At 45.6% G+C, this 14,688-nt stretch overlaps 2 pseudogenes; one reads left to right on the top strand and one right to left on the bottom strand.

Annotated features, from left to right (window-relative positions):
* LOC120840224 overlaps positions 1-11,614 on the top strand; it is a 177,103-nt pseudogene extending 165,489 nt beyond the window's left edge.
* A 738-nt stretch (positions 11,615-12,352) lies between these two features.
* Positions 12,353-12,886, bottom strand: LOC120840223 (annotated as a pseudogene).
* Between the last annotated feature and the right edge of the window lie 1,802 nt (positions 12,887-14,688).

Below are 14,688 nucleotides of genomic sequence, written 5' to 3'. Positions count from 1 at the left end.
CAAGCCTATTCTCCTCAGCTCTGTGCAGATTAAGCTAAGTTAGAATATAGAGGTACACGCTCACTGACAGCATGAGAAAAGCAGGGAGAAGTCTCCGTTGTTCCACCACCAGCCCGTCTGCTACCTTCGATGACGTTTCAGCGCCTCATGAGCCTGGAGCAAGCACATCTGTCCAAAGTGGGGTGAAAAGCACAAGCACGTGCTGGAGGACGCCCAGCCATTCTCTTTTTGTCATCGGCTATTTTTCATATTTTAGTATGACATATTTTTAAGTGAGAAAAAGTATTGCAAATATGCAGTCCAACTTTGACCATAATACAGAAGTCTGATAAAGATAACAGTTGCCATTCACCATTTTCCAAATAAGTGCTCCCACCTATCGGAACATCTACACATGTGGTGTGTGAGAGGGTTCAGGACTGAGACGCTATAAAACGAAGCGCTCACAAGGCTTGTCTGGCCCTTCCAACCATGCGGGTACATTCATCGCAAATCTCCGATTTTTAGACAAAATGATTTAGAATGAGCAAATCTTGTCTACGCCTGAGGCAGAACATTGAATTGTGATTCCCCCATTTTGTGCCAACCATCCTTCAACCTGCGGTACCACCTGCAAATGAACTATGTTGTGCTGCGGCACGCGTCCATGCTGCCTGCTTCAGGGAAAACCCCTGCTCGTGTTGAAGACGACGTCCCACAGTGCGCAGGCAACAACGTTTAACGAACTAAAACAAAATTGATATCATTCAATAGACACAGATAGGCTTACAAAGTGTCGACACCATGATTGTTGTTGTTGGTTTTACTCCTGCATACAAACATAAGTGACTGCCTCTTTCCTCCGATGTACAGTAAAACCCCCTTATCTTCGTGGCCCCTATTTCTTCTCGAACAGGTCACAGAGGACATAATCGCAGCCACTGAATTTTGCAAAATTAAAGGCCGCGAAAATTAAAGGTTCGCCAACATTAAAGAGTTTACTGTTCTTCCGTGTGTCGCATGATGTTAACATTTCAAGGAGGCTGAAGGTATTGGTTTAAGAAAAAATTGACCTATGAAAAAAAATGCCCTTCTCCAGGCTATAGGCACGCGAGGTTCATTTGCACTACTTATAAGGCGGCAAGTTTGCTTTGGCAGAGCTTTTGGTTAAACGGAGTCACAAAAGTAGCTATACTTGGAGTCAACTATTTTGTGCTGCAGTATAAAGCTAGAGTAAATTCCACTGTGCTTCTGCACAGCACTGTTTGTTGCGAGAGCATATGTGGTTTAGTGTTGTATCCCATTTGCATGATCTAGAGAAACTAGCGCTAACAGAGTTGAAGCACTCAAAAAAAAAAAAACAGCCGACTGTGGAAACATTGAGAGATGCACACATGCGAACTGTGCATTTCTTAAAAGTGGATTCGAGCAAAGGTAAAGACAATATGTATACTTACGGCGGCCATACTTGCCTTTCCCAAGCATGACCACTTTTCCCTCGGTAGCACCATCCAGTAAGCACCAGCAGCACGCCCATGAGACGCCGCCGACTCATGGATTGAATGACGACCCGCCTGAGGTCTTGGAAGGAGATCCGGAACACTGCTTTAGGCCAGATGTTGTATCTGGAGGGGGCAGGGACTAAAAGTAAAAATTAACAAATTTATCTGAAGCGCTACATTCCTATAGCATAAACTCTAGGATAGCAGCATTTTTTTTTAGGTCAGTGATTTATTTTAATTAAACACAAATGGTTGGTTTATATGATGAACCGGCCGCTTTCGGCGCTGTCTCTTTCGCTCACGGTGACCATGCGTCGGCAGTTGTGTCGGTGAAAGCGAATTATTGAAGAAGCACGGCCTCCGACGATCCGCGTTTGGCGCTGTCTCTTTCGCTTACAGTGACCGTGGCGTTGGCAGTTGTGTCCTTAAGTGTAACGGAGTGTCTAACGTTACGTCCGACGGAACCCGAAATAAAAATTAAAGTTACGCCCAACGTAACTGTCAAGCATTCGAGTTGCCCTATTTATTGGATCCACCGAGAATAAAAAAAAAAATAATTCAAATCTCAGGGTTTACAAGATGTCGTTTTTTTTTTGTTTTTTTTTTTTTTTGTGCGCGTTTGCGAGGATGGAGGGTAAAGTGCATGGCGCATCGCGTTCCTCTCCTTCCCCGTTGCCCAGAAAGGGGAACGCTAGATACGCGATGTCGAAATCCGACGCCCGAGGGTGCGCGCGATAGCGGCACCGGCCACCGCGGGCGGCGAGCCATTTCGGTTACCAAAAGCCTTTTTAAACAAGAAGCGGCGCGGCTCTACGGCAACGCCGGCTCGGTGACTCGATCGCTTCATGCCTCAGGTAGGGTCGCAAAATAATTTGGTCGCGAATATAGGTGTCAAAATTCTTTGATCAAAATTTCCGAAAAAAAAAAACAAAAAAAAAAGGTCGACTTATATTCGAATAAACACGCTAGTCAGCCGCGCGACGAGACACACGTTATGAAAGCGATTGGTGCGAGCGACCAAGGCGATGAGCGACGTTTTCTAGAAGCCCAAGAACCGAGCGGCGCAAGCAGCGAGAGCGAGAAATCTTCGTCGCTCGGCACCGGCACTCGTAGCTTCTCGCCGTCGCTCGTCTCGTTGATCGCTATATTGCTTACATGCCGTTCAGAAAGGCGCTCTAAGTGCTTACCATTGCATTGGGACCAGCCTCGCACCCAACCGTAACCAGTCTTGACTTTCTTTAAAGCCGCACAGGTAGAAGTTAACATCGTACATACATCGTTTTCAAGCATGGCTCCCCGTTCATTGCTCGATTTACATTTTCGGTACATAACAAACCGCAATGAAGCACAATTATTCTAGTTCAAAATTGTCACGAACACTTGGCACGCATGCTTACACTGTAGCGCACCTAACGTAATTTAAAAGTAGAACGAAAACGGGACGAGATTCGCTTACCGTTTCACGGAGACTGACGCCTTCGAATCCCAGGCCTAAAGAACTCGGAAGTCGCCGGCGGTCCGGCGATCGGACGAGGCGAGCCGACCGCGCTGACCCAAGCCGACCACACCTGGTTGAACTATGAGAGGCGCCGTCGAGTTTAGAACCAGAGAAGCAGTAGAAACTGACCGCAAAACATCTGTCCCGTAACCGTAAACGAGCCAACGAACCACACCGCTCTATCTTCGCCATTGTTCGCCATCTCCGCGACGACCGGAAGTGGAAGCCGCGGAGTTAGAAAAGCCGCGGCAGCGGAAGCACCGAAGCCACTGGGCGGAAGCCTTACGTTTCGGTTTCGCTTTTCTCCAACGCCGGCTACGGTCGCTACGGTTGCGGGCTGGTGAGTTTGTGGCTGGTTGCGAGGACGCGAGGGGCCACGAAAAGACGCCGAGTTTGCCGAGTACGAGCAACGGGCCGTTTGTCGCTGTCGACCGGCGATGCGGTATCCGCGGCTTGGTGTTACGATCGGTTTGTTGCCGTGCACGTTAACTCAAAGCTCGAAGTTACGCAGTTCCGTTCCGGCACCAGCCGCACCACGTTTTCCGGTGCATCGCACGTGGAGGCCTTTCGACGCATTCAGTGAAAGTAAAAATCGTGCCCGCCGTCTTTGGTGCTGTGGAAGAAGTTGCGAGACGGAAGAAGCATCAAAACCAAGGCGTTTAGGACTCCATGCCGGGCCGCCGGTTCACCTTGAACGAGAGGCGACGTGTGTGCGCACGCTTTGAGGCAGCCTCCGCATTTCGCCGCGCCAGACCTCGCCGATCGCGACCGGACCAACCGGACCCCGAGTCCGAGAGGCTCTTGCGCAGCCAGGAACGTCACCGAAGTAGGAGCTGCTCGTTCTGCGCTACCATGCAGTGCTCTACAGTGCTCGGAGCTCTCGGTGTCATTCGTGCTTGCACTGAAGCCTTCGTGACCCCTTCGGACGCGCAAGTCGTACTTCGCAAAGGTTTGGACGGGGCCGCCCTCACCGAGCAGCTCCGCTATATTCCGCTTACTTGTGATCGCAACAAAAGCTTGCGTTTGTTCTCGGGAAAAAAAATTGCGGGACCGCTCTCCGCGCCGCCGACGAGGTTGGCCGCCGCCATGTTCTCAGCTGTTCACTCGCTCCCGCAGCGAGCGCCTTGCGATTATCCTCCCCGTTCCAAAATGCGATGCGCTTTGCGCATTATGCCGTTTACATGTCCGTATATTGAATGCGGCAACTGGATTCAATGCGACTAAGTCGCATTCATGTACACGCGGCTTATGTTCTTTTTCGACATACATGGTGTATGTAACGATACCGGTGGTGAACGATGGACGTTTTTTTTGGAAGATGGCGGTCGTCTTTCTGCATGTATGATTTAGTTATACCGGTGGTCCTGTGGTATAAGCGTTTTTGTAGTAAAGATGGCGGTCGCCTACATCATCGGACGCAAAATCATACCAGCCACACCGAATCATATCGGCAAGCAAACTGGCTGCCAGTATAGACAGACCCGGAGCCATAGCGGTGCCGGTATCTCCAGTTATGCAGAACGCCAAACCAAACTAGCTGCATCCATAATAACAAGAAATTATGATGTTGTCATACCAGAACTGTACAAGCAGCAGGTTTGTTTCTTGTACGTTTTTCCAATAGGGTAAGGATTTTGATATAAAAGCTAGAGCACTAGGAGAGGATTTCATTAACCCTGGATACCCCTTACCGCTAATAAATAATTCTATATCAAAAAGTCGAGCGATCTCTCCCAACGCGTGTTTAGTAGAGCGGCCGAAAAGAAATAACCATGAATTACGACTAATCTTACCTTACCAGTCGAAACTTCCAAACATAAACAATATTCTCAGACGACACATGAATATTTTTCACATGGACACAGCTTTAAAGGCAGTTATCCCTCGACCCCCTGGTATAGCGTTTAAGAGACCACGTAATTTATTAGATTTCTTTAAACAGTCCCGAAACTCCATCGGACGTAGCCTGGTCCCTATTGGTTGCATCAAGTGCAATCATAACCAATGCAGTTTATGTTGGGACATAATAATAGCTAACTGTATTCGTAGCACAGCAAATAACTTTAACTGGAAAATAAATGGTACCTTTGACTGTAATTCGGAAAATGTTATTTATTTGATTCAATGTAAGAAATGCCAAATTCAATACATAGGAGAAACTAAAACAAGCATAAGAAAACGCATGAATCTACATAAAAGTCATATACGTAAACACGTTGCCGGACCAGTTTCTCGTCACTTAAACTCCGCAGGACATAACGGACTTTCTGATTTTAATTTTATTATACTCCAGGGGGGCTTTCGGACCACCAGAGATCGAAAAAAAAAAGAATCTGAATTTTTTTATAAATTTAATACTTTAGAACTGAAATGCCTTAACAGTTCGAAAGGATCATTGCCGTCTTTTTTTATGGACATTTAATTGAGATCTTCTAATCGGTGCCGCACTGTTTTTTTTTTTTTGCTTTACCGTTTAATGCGTCACGAGCAAACGCTTAACTTTGGGCCTCTCATTGGCTTCAAGTGACACCAGGTATAGCTGGCTTATGTCCAACCACATGTCCCAAAAACTGGTTTTATGATAAGAATGGCAGTAATAATATTATATTTAATTATTTCCATAGTATTTGCTGCATTGGTATCGTGACATAATACATTTTTAAGCGAGAATTTTGTTGAGTAGATACCCGCTAAACGGTAAGCATTTTTCAAATTAACTTCTTTTTTCCGGCCGTTTTTTCTTTGATTGAAAGAAAAGGAGAACGAAGTGTTCTTACTTTGACTGACGAAGAGCCTACCAGGCCCGAAACGTTTCATGAAGCTCACTTTTTTGGCAACCTCCTCGACCAACTCCTTTAAGGGCAAATATTTCTTTGAGCATATTTCTCTCGTGTGCCGTCTTTTGTTCTCAGGCGCTGTTCCGTATATATATATATATATATATATATATATATATATATATATATATATATATATATATATATATATATATATATTTATTTTTCTGGAGTTTGGAGGTTTCTACACGAAGGCGCACGGCGGCGCAGTTTGTTATTGTTTTAGGCATCGGTTATCGCTTGTTTCGGCCGCGTGGATGAAGCTGACGAACCGCGGGCTACCATTGAAGGTACGCGAATATCTTCAATTATCGATTCGACCGCGCGCCTTCTTGCAACTGCATGCCCCTTTTCAGTTGTGCTGCCTGTCACCAGCATCAACGCGTTCGTCGACATGCCTACGAAACGTCACGGTTGCTGCTTGAGGGAGAACGAGTCCTGGAGACGAGACACGTGTTTTCCTGCAGTATCAAAACGCTGGCAGGGGATTGCTGCACACTCATAGGGTTCGTCCTGCAAACCTCAGCGTTGAGTTCTGACCCACACGGGTCACGCTGAAGGGAAGAAACGTCGGCGACACATCATGCCCCTGAAAAGCTGGGTGAGTTATTATGCATGGTTTAATTGCTGGCGTAGCGTGTACCTACCGGCCGGGGTGCTCTAAATCAACCGAGGGCTACGCAGCACGAGTCGGAGTATCTCACTGAGGGTAGTGATATCAATGAGCACGCCTAACGGCTTCTCAAATTTCCTTCGTGGGAGCTGCGGCGTCGTTGCAGTGTGTACGCATCCCGAACAGCTAGTCGCGCTTTCGAAGCGTGTAATTTTAGCTACTGTTTGTTTTGGAAAAGTTTGGAGCACAAGGATTACGACTATTCTGCGATATCCGCTCTTCAGAGTTAAATAATGATCCGTATTGCTGCATATGAATAAGTGTCGACTTGATCTTACTAGCAGAGGGCATTTTGACTAATAATAATTCACTCTAAAAAAAGCCCGTGCATCCGCTTTCCCGCACAACACTCGGAGAGCCGATCACGGCAACTTACGAAAGCAGATCAGCGAATGACGATGCCGACACATATGTTTTGACCAAAAACCACAGTCTGAGTTGTGACATTAAGCAATGCAAAACGTCACGCTTGCATTGCTTTATGTCACAATTCAGACTGCGTTTTTGGTCTAAACATATGTTTCGCCATCGTCATTCGCCGAGCTGCCTTCGTAAGTTGCCGTGATTTGGCTCTCCAAGTATTGTGCGGGAAAGGGGATGCACGGGCTTTTTTTGAAGTGCTGTTAGTGGACCGGGCCTTCAGTGATTTAAAGGTGTTGTTATAATGGTATTCGATGCTAAGAATGGTTAGAAAAGCAGGCTTTTTAAAACAAGATTACGGCGCAAACTCTGTAAAATCATGTTTTTCTTCTGTTTATTTTTCTGTCAAGTCAGTTAGTTGCGCTTAGTGCAAGTTGAGCTTGGTGCAAGCTCAACTTACTGGGAGGTGGCAACTTGTACAGCTTTGTGGGTTTTTAAAATATTTTTGAAGCTTTAACATTTTTTGTCACATATTGAATCACCATTTTGCTGGAACTACAAGTGCAAGCATCTTATGGTCATACTGCTTCATATAAACGCGAAAAAGACGTTCAATGTGATGTCCTTCACGGATCTGCGACAGAAGTGCGGCAAAGGGCAGAAAAAAGCGGTCAGGGACAAGAATGCGCCAAGGAGGATCGCGGACCTCCCGTGCCTTGAAAAGATTAGCTCTGAGATTTAGATCTACGTCCAAATATTTTATAAGGCCGTTCACGAAACCCCAGGAATGTCCCTATCAGGGTAAAAAGCCGCAAGTCCTGCATTATTCCAGCCTCCCCCCCCCCCCCCTCCATGAGATTCTTAAATAGAACACGACCAACAGTGTTGCAAGGGATGAGAGCACCAAGAGTATACATGATCCTTCATCAATTTTTTGCATGCCTCATGTACAAACTTTGGTGAACACAGCGCTAAAACACAGAGGACAGGAACGAAGAAGCACACAGAAATGTTGCTCTTGTCCTCCGTCTTAGTGATGTTTTCATTCGTGTATGCTCCCCGCCTAGCCCAACTGCATGCACTGCTGGATACCTCATGTGACCTTTCAGGACTTTTACAAAAGGCCTAGTACATAGATACAAAGCCAAGTTAAAAAAGCAAATAAAGGTTCGGAGGTTGGATTGCTTTCCTTGTATTTCTAAATAAGTTTTATAATGCTTACGACAGTGATGCCACAAATAGAAGAGCAGATGTAGCTCATGACAGTTGCTTGCGGACCAGGCATATCCAAATGCGCATTATTTGCAATGTTAAAGTCGTGTCGAATGGCACCTGCATTGATCACATTGTCATGAATGTAACCTATTCGGCAGCGTGCAGGGCTCCTATGCCGTCGGCGGGGATCGACCCTCAGCATCAGTTGTCATTTTGTCGTGCGCGCCTTTACGAGAAGGTTCCAGAATTATTTAGAAGTTTGTCGATTGTTCTAGCGCAGATTGTTTGTTACCAACACGAGTGTATGAAAGACGCCATTCACTACCGCCGAAAAGTCAGTCCCGCTCGACTTTACCCTTATGCCGCTATCAACGCCAGTTTTCCCCTTTTGCTTTCGGCAAAAGTTCGCCCCATTAAGCATTTAGTTCCCCGGTGTTATTTATCACCTATTGGCATGTCATTCAATTCAATATCTCTTTCGCATGCCCGTTGTATTTTGTGCCTGAGAACCCAGCATTTTTATGACATTTCTCTGCGAGTTGTTAGTATAATGCTTGGTGTTCCTGACTTGCCGAAATTGCACCGCAGCCAAATTGTGAGGTTATTCTTGCTCACCTGTGCACCTAAACAGCCTTCCATTCCTCTCAATCTTATTTTCTGAAAAAAAAAATGATAGCTGGAGATGGCACACCAAAGTGTATGGTGCATTGATAATAATAATATTTATTCCAATTCAAGTAGGGATGCTGGTGACACCAGAAAGACCGAAGGCTTATGCCAGCGGCACGCAGCAACAAGGAAAAATATCTGCAAGACTGTTTAAGCAACAGTGGTGCTTGTCAAAACCACAAATTAGTACCGAGAAATATGCCCGAAACATCATATTCTTGTTCCTAAATTTCTCACGAGGTTATTCTGTTTGTATATGTGTTTTGGCATCAGAACCGTTTTTAACTGAACAACAATACATGACACATGGCTGACGTGTTGGTGCCCTCAGGGATAGTAAGCGGTCACTGTGTATTGTAAAGAAATGCCCCAAGAGGAACTTGTTTGTAGTACATAAGAAGGAGGTCTCACAAATTTTGTTCACAGGAGCCCCTTTTGTGAAACATCACCACCTCCTCCTTGGCGGTCTTTGTTTGTTATTTTCCTCAATTGCGGCTCTGCAAAGGGTCCTTGTTATGAAGGATCATGTCACTCAGACAAGGGCAATGTCCTAGACGTCTTTCAGTAACGAAATTGGTGGTTTTTTTCGACTTCCGTGCTCCCTTAGATGTGAAAATTATAGAGACCCAAAGCTAAAATACGATGAGCTAAGCATTGGAGGTTATCGTTTTCTCTAAACACAGTTCCCTAAACTTGTTTACGCAACCAAGCCAAGCAGCTACAAAACAGAATAATTAACATTCATTAACCTAGATAGCAGTTACAGTAAGTGCTATGATCTCTTGCAGGATAAGAAACTTTTCTTTATTTTTACAGGAGAAAGGGCATCGGGTTCCACTTCCCAAGGGGATCTCCTAGGACGGCTACTCGAGGGACTGCATTATCGATTAGCTGCTCAGAGGCACTTTGAGGCAATGCGCCCTTTTGATTAGTTCATAAACATTTCCCTTTCAGTAATTTAACTCCACGCACTATTTCGTACCATGTGACATATCCTGTGCTATTTTGGTAAAACAATTCAAGATGTTCCATGAAATTGCTCCGAAACCAATGATTCGGAATTACGGGGTGCCTTTCGTCACTGATAGGAGCCTCACCTGCAGCTGAGCGGACAGATAACAGTTGTGCCACCAACTGCCTGCCATTCAAACATGGGCAGTCTTGCTTTTCGTAATTGCTTCTGCTTAAAAATTTAATTGGGGATTGATCTCTAATAAACCCTTTGCTAAATTGCAAAGTATCAAGGTGGCAAGAGATTTCGCTCATCAAAGACGTTTCACTAAATTACCGAAGCATTGAGGTGCATGCAATGATTGTTGCGAGCCATGCCGCTGGTGGTCACCAGTTCTCTAGAAAAGCGGCAAAGCTTAATAATCGCTAGAATAAAGCACCAAGAAATGCAGGTGCACTATATCATTTAATCTATATTTTTAATCTACCGCTGCCGACAGTAGCACACACAGCATGCGTATCTGCAGTCCCTGCATGCACCTTGATGTTTGGGTAATGTAGTGAAACGTCTCTAGTTAGCCACATCTTTGGGTTGAATAAAATAACCTTGTACATGCACTGCCATGCCTGCAGCTTCTTCGCACACACCAGTGTGATGCAGTGAAGCCTGTGCATTCAAATAATCATATTTAGGTACTCCAAATTTACATAAAATTGATATTTTATCTCTAAAATTGCTACGAATCGCTCTTCAGTGTTGAATCACTTATTTTTTTTTATAGCACATACTGGCCACACCTTTAGTACGTGCTGTACAGGATGTTTATATAAAAAAAAGCTATGATGAATATCAACTTTGCGTGTGAAGTTTGTCGGTGACGTCCGCCTTGTTGTTCGATTTTGAGGCATTGGTACTGCAGCAAACAGTAGGTTTAACAGTAGGAGAAACTTGATTTTAATGTGTTTACATGCTTTAGTGTGCTTGCATGACTGACAACAGTGGCATTGCTGACAGGAGAGTACGCCTACAGATGTAAAATTTTGAACTTATTGTGATGGTCCGACAGGCCAATAGTAGTGCAATCGTTATTTTCTGGTGCAATGACAGCTGACTTAGAAGAAACAAAATGTATAAACGAAGCAGGAATGTCTCCCAGTACAATCTACGCTTAAATTAGCGTGTGTGGTTGAGCGACGTGCACTGCCCGCCTGCCCCAGTTGACCTAGGACATTCGCTTTCATGTTCAATAGTTTCTTGAACGTCAGAACAAACTAACAAAATTTTGGATTCAGGCATTTTGGTAAGTTTTTATACATATTATTGGCTTTCACCCAACAAGATACTCGCTAGGGGTGCTAAACTTTGTCTCTCTCACATTTTTGTACACATTGTGAGTGTATATTGACTCTAAACAAATATTAGACGGATTCAAAGTATTTGATATTTCAGAAATACGAGGCCAAAATGCTGTAACCATAATAGTTCAGAGTGTTTGGTGCATGAAGCCATTCATTTCTTGTTTGCTTGTCTTTTCGCAGAAATTGCAGCTGCCCCAGCCGCAAGCGAGGATCCTTCCGCCCCCAAACTGCCAACAGTCACGCGGCTGATCGCAAATACACCTTTCCCTAATCTCGATAACTTTGTAGAGGAGATGAGGGCAACTTTCCCTGCGGATGTTTGTGCGACAGTCGAGGAGAGGACGAGACAACAATTACGTTCTGACGTCTGGTTGATGCACAGCATAGGTGTGCCAACAGCACATTTTGCTATTCCTTCAGAACGAAACCAGATAAGCTGAACAAGGAGCCCATGCCACACAACCTGGGGCCTCTACTGAACTAAGCGCTTCGCACGAGCAGATTTCAGTCGGCTGACATGCGGCGCGAAATCATGAGGGAACCGTCAGGTTCCATCATGAAGTATTTTTAGATACTTGAATCCTACGGGCCAGACGTGCGTTGTCACAAACAGAGGCGTGTTAGTATGCGACCTGTTTCCACTAATGGGCTGTAGCCCGGGTGAATAGTTACATTCACCTGTGAATGCTGCGAGGGAAAGAAACGTGTCCTTGAGATAAAGCCGCCTCGTCAGGTTGCGAGTGCATTCTCAAAAGACAAGCCAACGGTCCCCTTCTACACACACATTCAAGTACAGATTGCAGTTTGCGACTTTTTATTTTAGGGGGTGGCGAGAACAGGATGGCGCTTACTGTGCCCTTTGACTCTTTTAAGCTGCTGTTTATGAGGTGCAAAAGAGATATTTCTTTGCAACCCTGAAGGGTTTCTCAGAATAGTGCTCGTGGTAGTGGGCTACTGAATGGCAAGTGCAATGCAATTGTATTTTTGTGGTTGAAAAAGTAATTGATTTTCACGTGAAAGATAGAAGGCCTAGATGTTTTTGCAGTTCTGGGCACTGCTTGCCTAGAAGCTGGTGAATAAAGAAGTGCAGAAACTACCTGTACTAGTTGGTGACACAATATTTGTATTTATTTCATCTGAAACATTCTTAAATGCACAACTGAGCTGACGTAGCTTAGAAGAATGCTGAATGCCAAAGCATATGGTGCAAAAACACATGACGCTAGAAAAGCTTACTAAAAGTCCTTAATCTAGAGAGGACGCATTCAAATGCAGTTCGAGAAGTTATGTTACCCTGTTTGAAGTTCCCTTAAGTGCTTAGATATCTCCTGTCGTTGAACAGGGGCTTCGAGAGGTTGACAAGACCTGCAATAATTGCGACAATGTCGTCAATTTGCGGGAGCAGGTCTGCACTGAAATTGTCGCGGAGGATTCTGAACAACTTCATGCGGTGAATAGCACGTTCAACATAGACACGTGTGGCTGCTATGTTCTGGTTGCTCTTGGCGCCCTGCTTGCTGAGCTGCTGCTTTTTACAAAGGAATGGTTGGCAAATCAGATTCACCTTGTGTTCACAACACAGCTCATCAATTAAAATCCCCTTGTAAACCATCACACTGTCAATGAAAGGCAGGCATATTTCCAAATGCCCACTTTCCTTCGTGATGTGAGTGTATGATGATCTATCGCAATCGGCCGGGCTAACATAGATAATCAGGCCACCTGGTGTCTAGCACACAAGCACCTTTGCAGTGTGAGTGCCTTTGAAACGGCTGGATGTCAGAAGCTGCGACTCCATGTTTTTTGGCTTTTGAAAAGGAACCTTCGTGCAATCAAGCACCATGCGGCAGTCTCTGTACTCGTTGAAGAACGTGGTCAGGGACTGCAAAACAGCTTCCGTCTCCGGCCAGAAAATGGCATGTCTCAGTACTACATCCAGAATTGGCACTGACGCTTTTAATATGTTCGAAGCAGTCGTGGGATGGTTACCAAACAGGACGCCAAGGAGTTAGAACGTCATGTTATGGTACAGCTTCATCTTAGTAAGCAACACGGCATCCTCATTGCTGATGTAGAAGTCTTTGCCTTTGCCGAACATTCGGGACTCCCGATAGATGTCAGTAAGGTTTTAAAACATTTGGAAACAGGGTACACGGGTAAGTAACGTGAGGGCCTTCTCGTCCCTGACCTTCGCCATTCCCAACACTTGATCTCTTTCAAGTTGCAGGGTGTCGGCTTGACAACCAATTTCTTTCCTCAGGCTGCTCAGTAGTTCAGCTAAAAGATATAAAACGTTCAAAACAACTTCGGTGTGGACTGAAATTATGCTGACACAATTCCTACAATGTAGGCAGGCAATATTCACCCTCTTCGCCTTCCCTGTCCGCAGCATCTGCACTCTCGTCAAGCATGCCTGATTCAAGTGTGCTCTGGTTGCTGCTGGCTTGTTCGGAGCTGCTTGGTGGGTTCAGCTCTGATAAGGCGATTGCTGCAAGCAGGTCATCATCTTCTGTTCGAACCATCAGGAGAAAAACTTCTAGTGTTACAGAACTGCAGATCAACTCATCTGAGACACATCGTTATGTTCTAATTTGTGATGCCACTCTGCTGAAAAGGTAAACATGTATGCTGGAGGCAAAAGATTAGTGTCTGCTTAACACAGCATCCAATGATTACGATTTAATATGTGCCCTACAAACGCGAGCACTCACTTCAACGTTTGCATCCATTCAAACTTGCTCCCCGCAGGGGGCACCTGTGAAAGCAGGTGTTTGGAGAGTGGCGTCTCCATGGACCCCGAGCCATGCGGGTTCGCCCGCCCACGTCTGGCTGTACGTGGCTTTCCCGTGTCCGGGGAAAAGGGCATCCTGGTGGTTGAGCCGAGCCGGGGGTAGGTTTGGACCCTTCGGTGCCCCCCGGGTGAGGCAATACACCACTTCGGCCCCCACTTCCAGTAGACGGGAAGTGCGGGCTTGACCTGACCAGGAGGATTCAGTCAGTCGCCTTATATTCTACTATCTCCTCTTTTCTTTCTCTTTCCTCCTTTCTCCTATTCTTCGCTTTCACCTTCTTTGGCGGCAAGGGCTAACCTTGGGTGGCGACAGAACTCTTTCTTGACCCACCCTTGGTTATAGCATCCTGGTAGCACTGATAGAGTAACATACTCAGACAAGCCAGACCTGTTATGAGATGTTACCTATCCCCTTGTTGGACTCCGTGGTGGGTGGTGTGCTACGGACGCCGAAACTTTTTGCCCTTCATATGGCGCCCCTCTCTTCCAAACCCCGTTCAGGGCAAGCCTTTAAAACGCGTTGTCTTGAACCCAAGTCTATCGACAAAGATTCTGAAGGAGAAACATTTACGAAGTTTTGTTTTGTTCATTCATTTGATGAACAAAAACCTGTTGCAAAGCTGTCGCCTTTTGTTGTTGCGAAAGTACTAGAAAACATTGTCGGATTCTCCTACAAGGCTAAAAAGCAGCACTCCGGAGACCACCTAGTGGAGGTAACAACCAAGAAACAAAGTGAAGCAATCCTGAATCTGACTAGTTTTCTTGATGTTAACGTGTCGGTTAGCGCTCACCGCGCGCTCAACACCATCCGTGGGGTCCTCTCCGAGGTCGACTTCTTTCACACTAGTGAGGAA

This window comes from Ixodes scapularis, unplaced genomic scaffold (assembly GCF_016920785.2).
Source record: "Ixodes scapularis isolate PalLabHiFi unplaced genomic scaffold, ASM1692078v2 PGA_scaffold7__128_contigs__length_106722199, whole genome shotgun sequence".
Lineage (NCBI taxonomy): Eukaryota > Metazoa > Arthropoda > Arachnida > Ixodida > Ixodidae > Ixodes > Ixodes scapularis.
The sequence above is the reverse complement of the archived record's forward strand: the minus strand, read 5'-3'. Positions and strand labels throughout refer to the sequence as shown.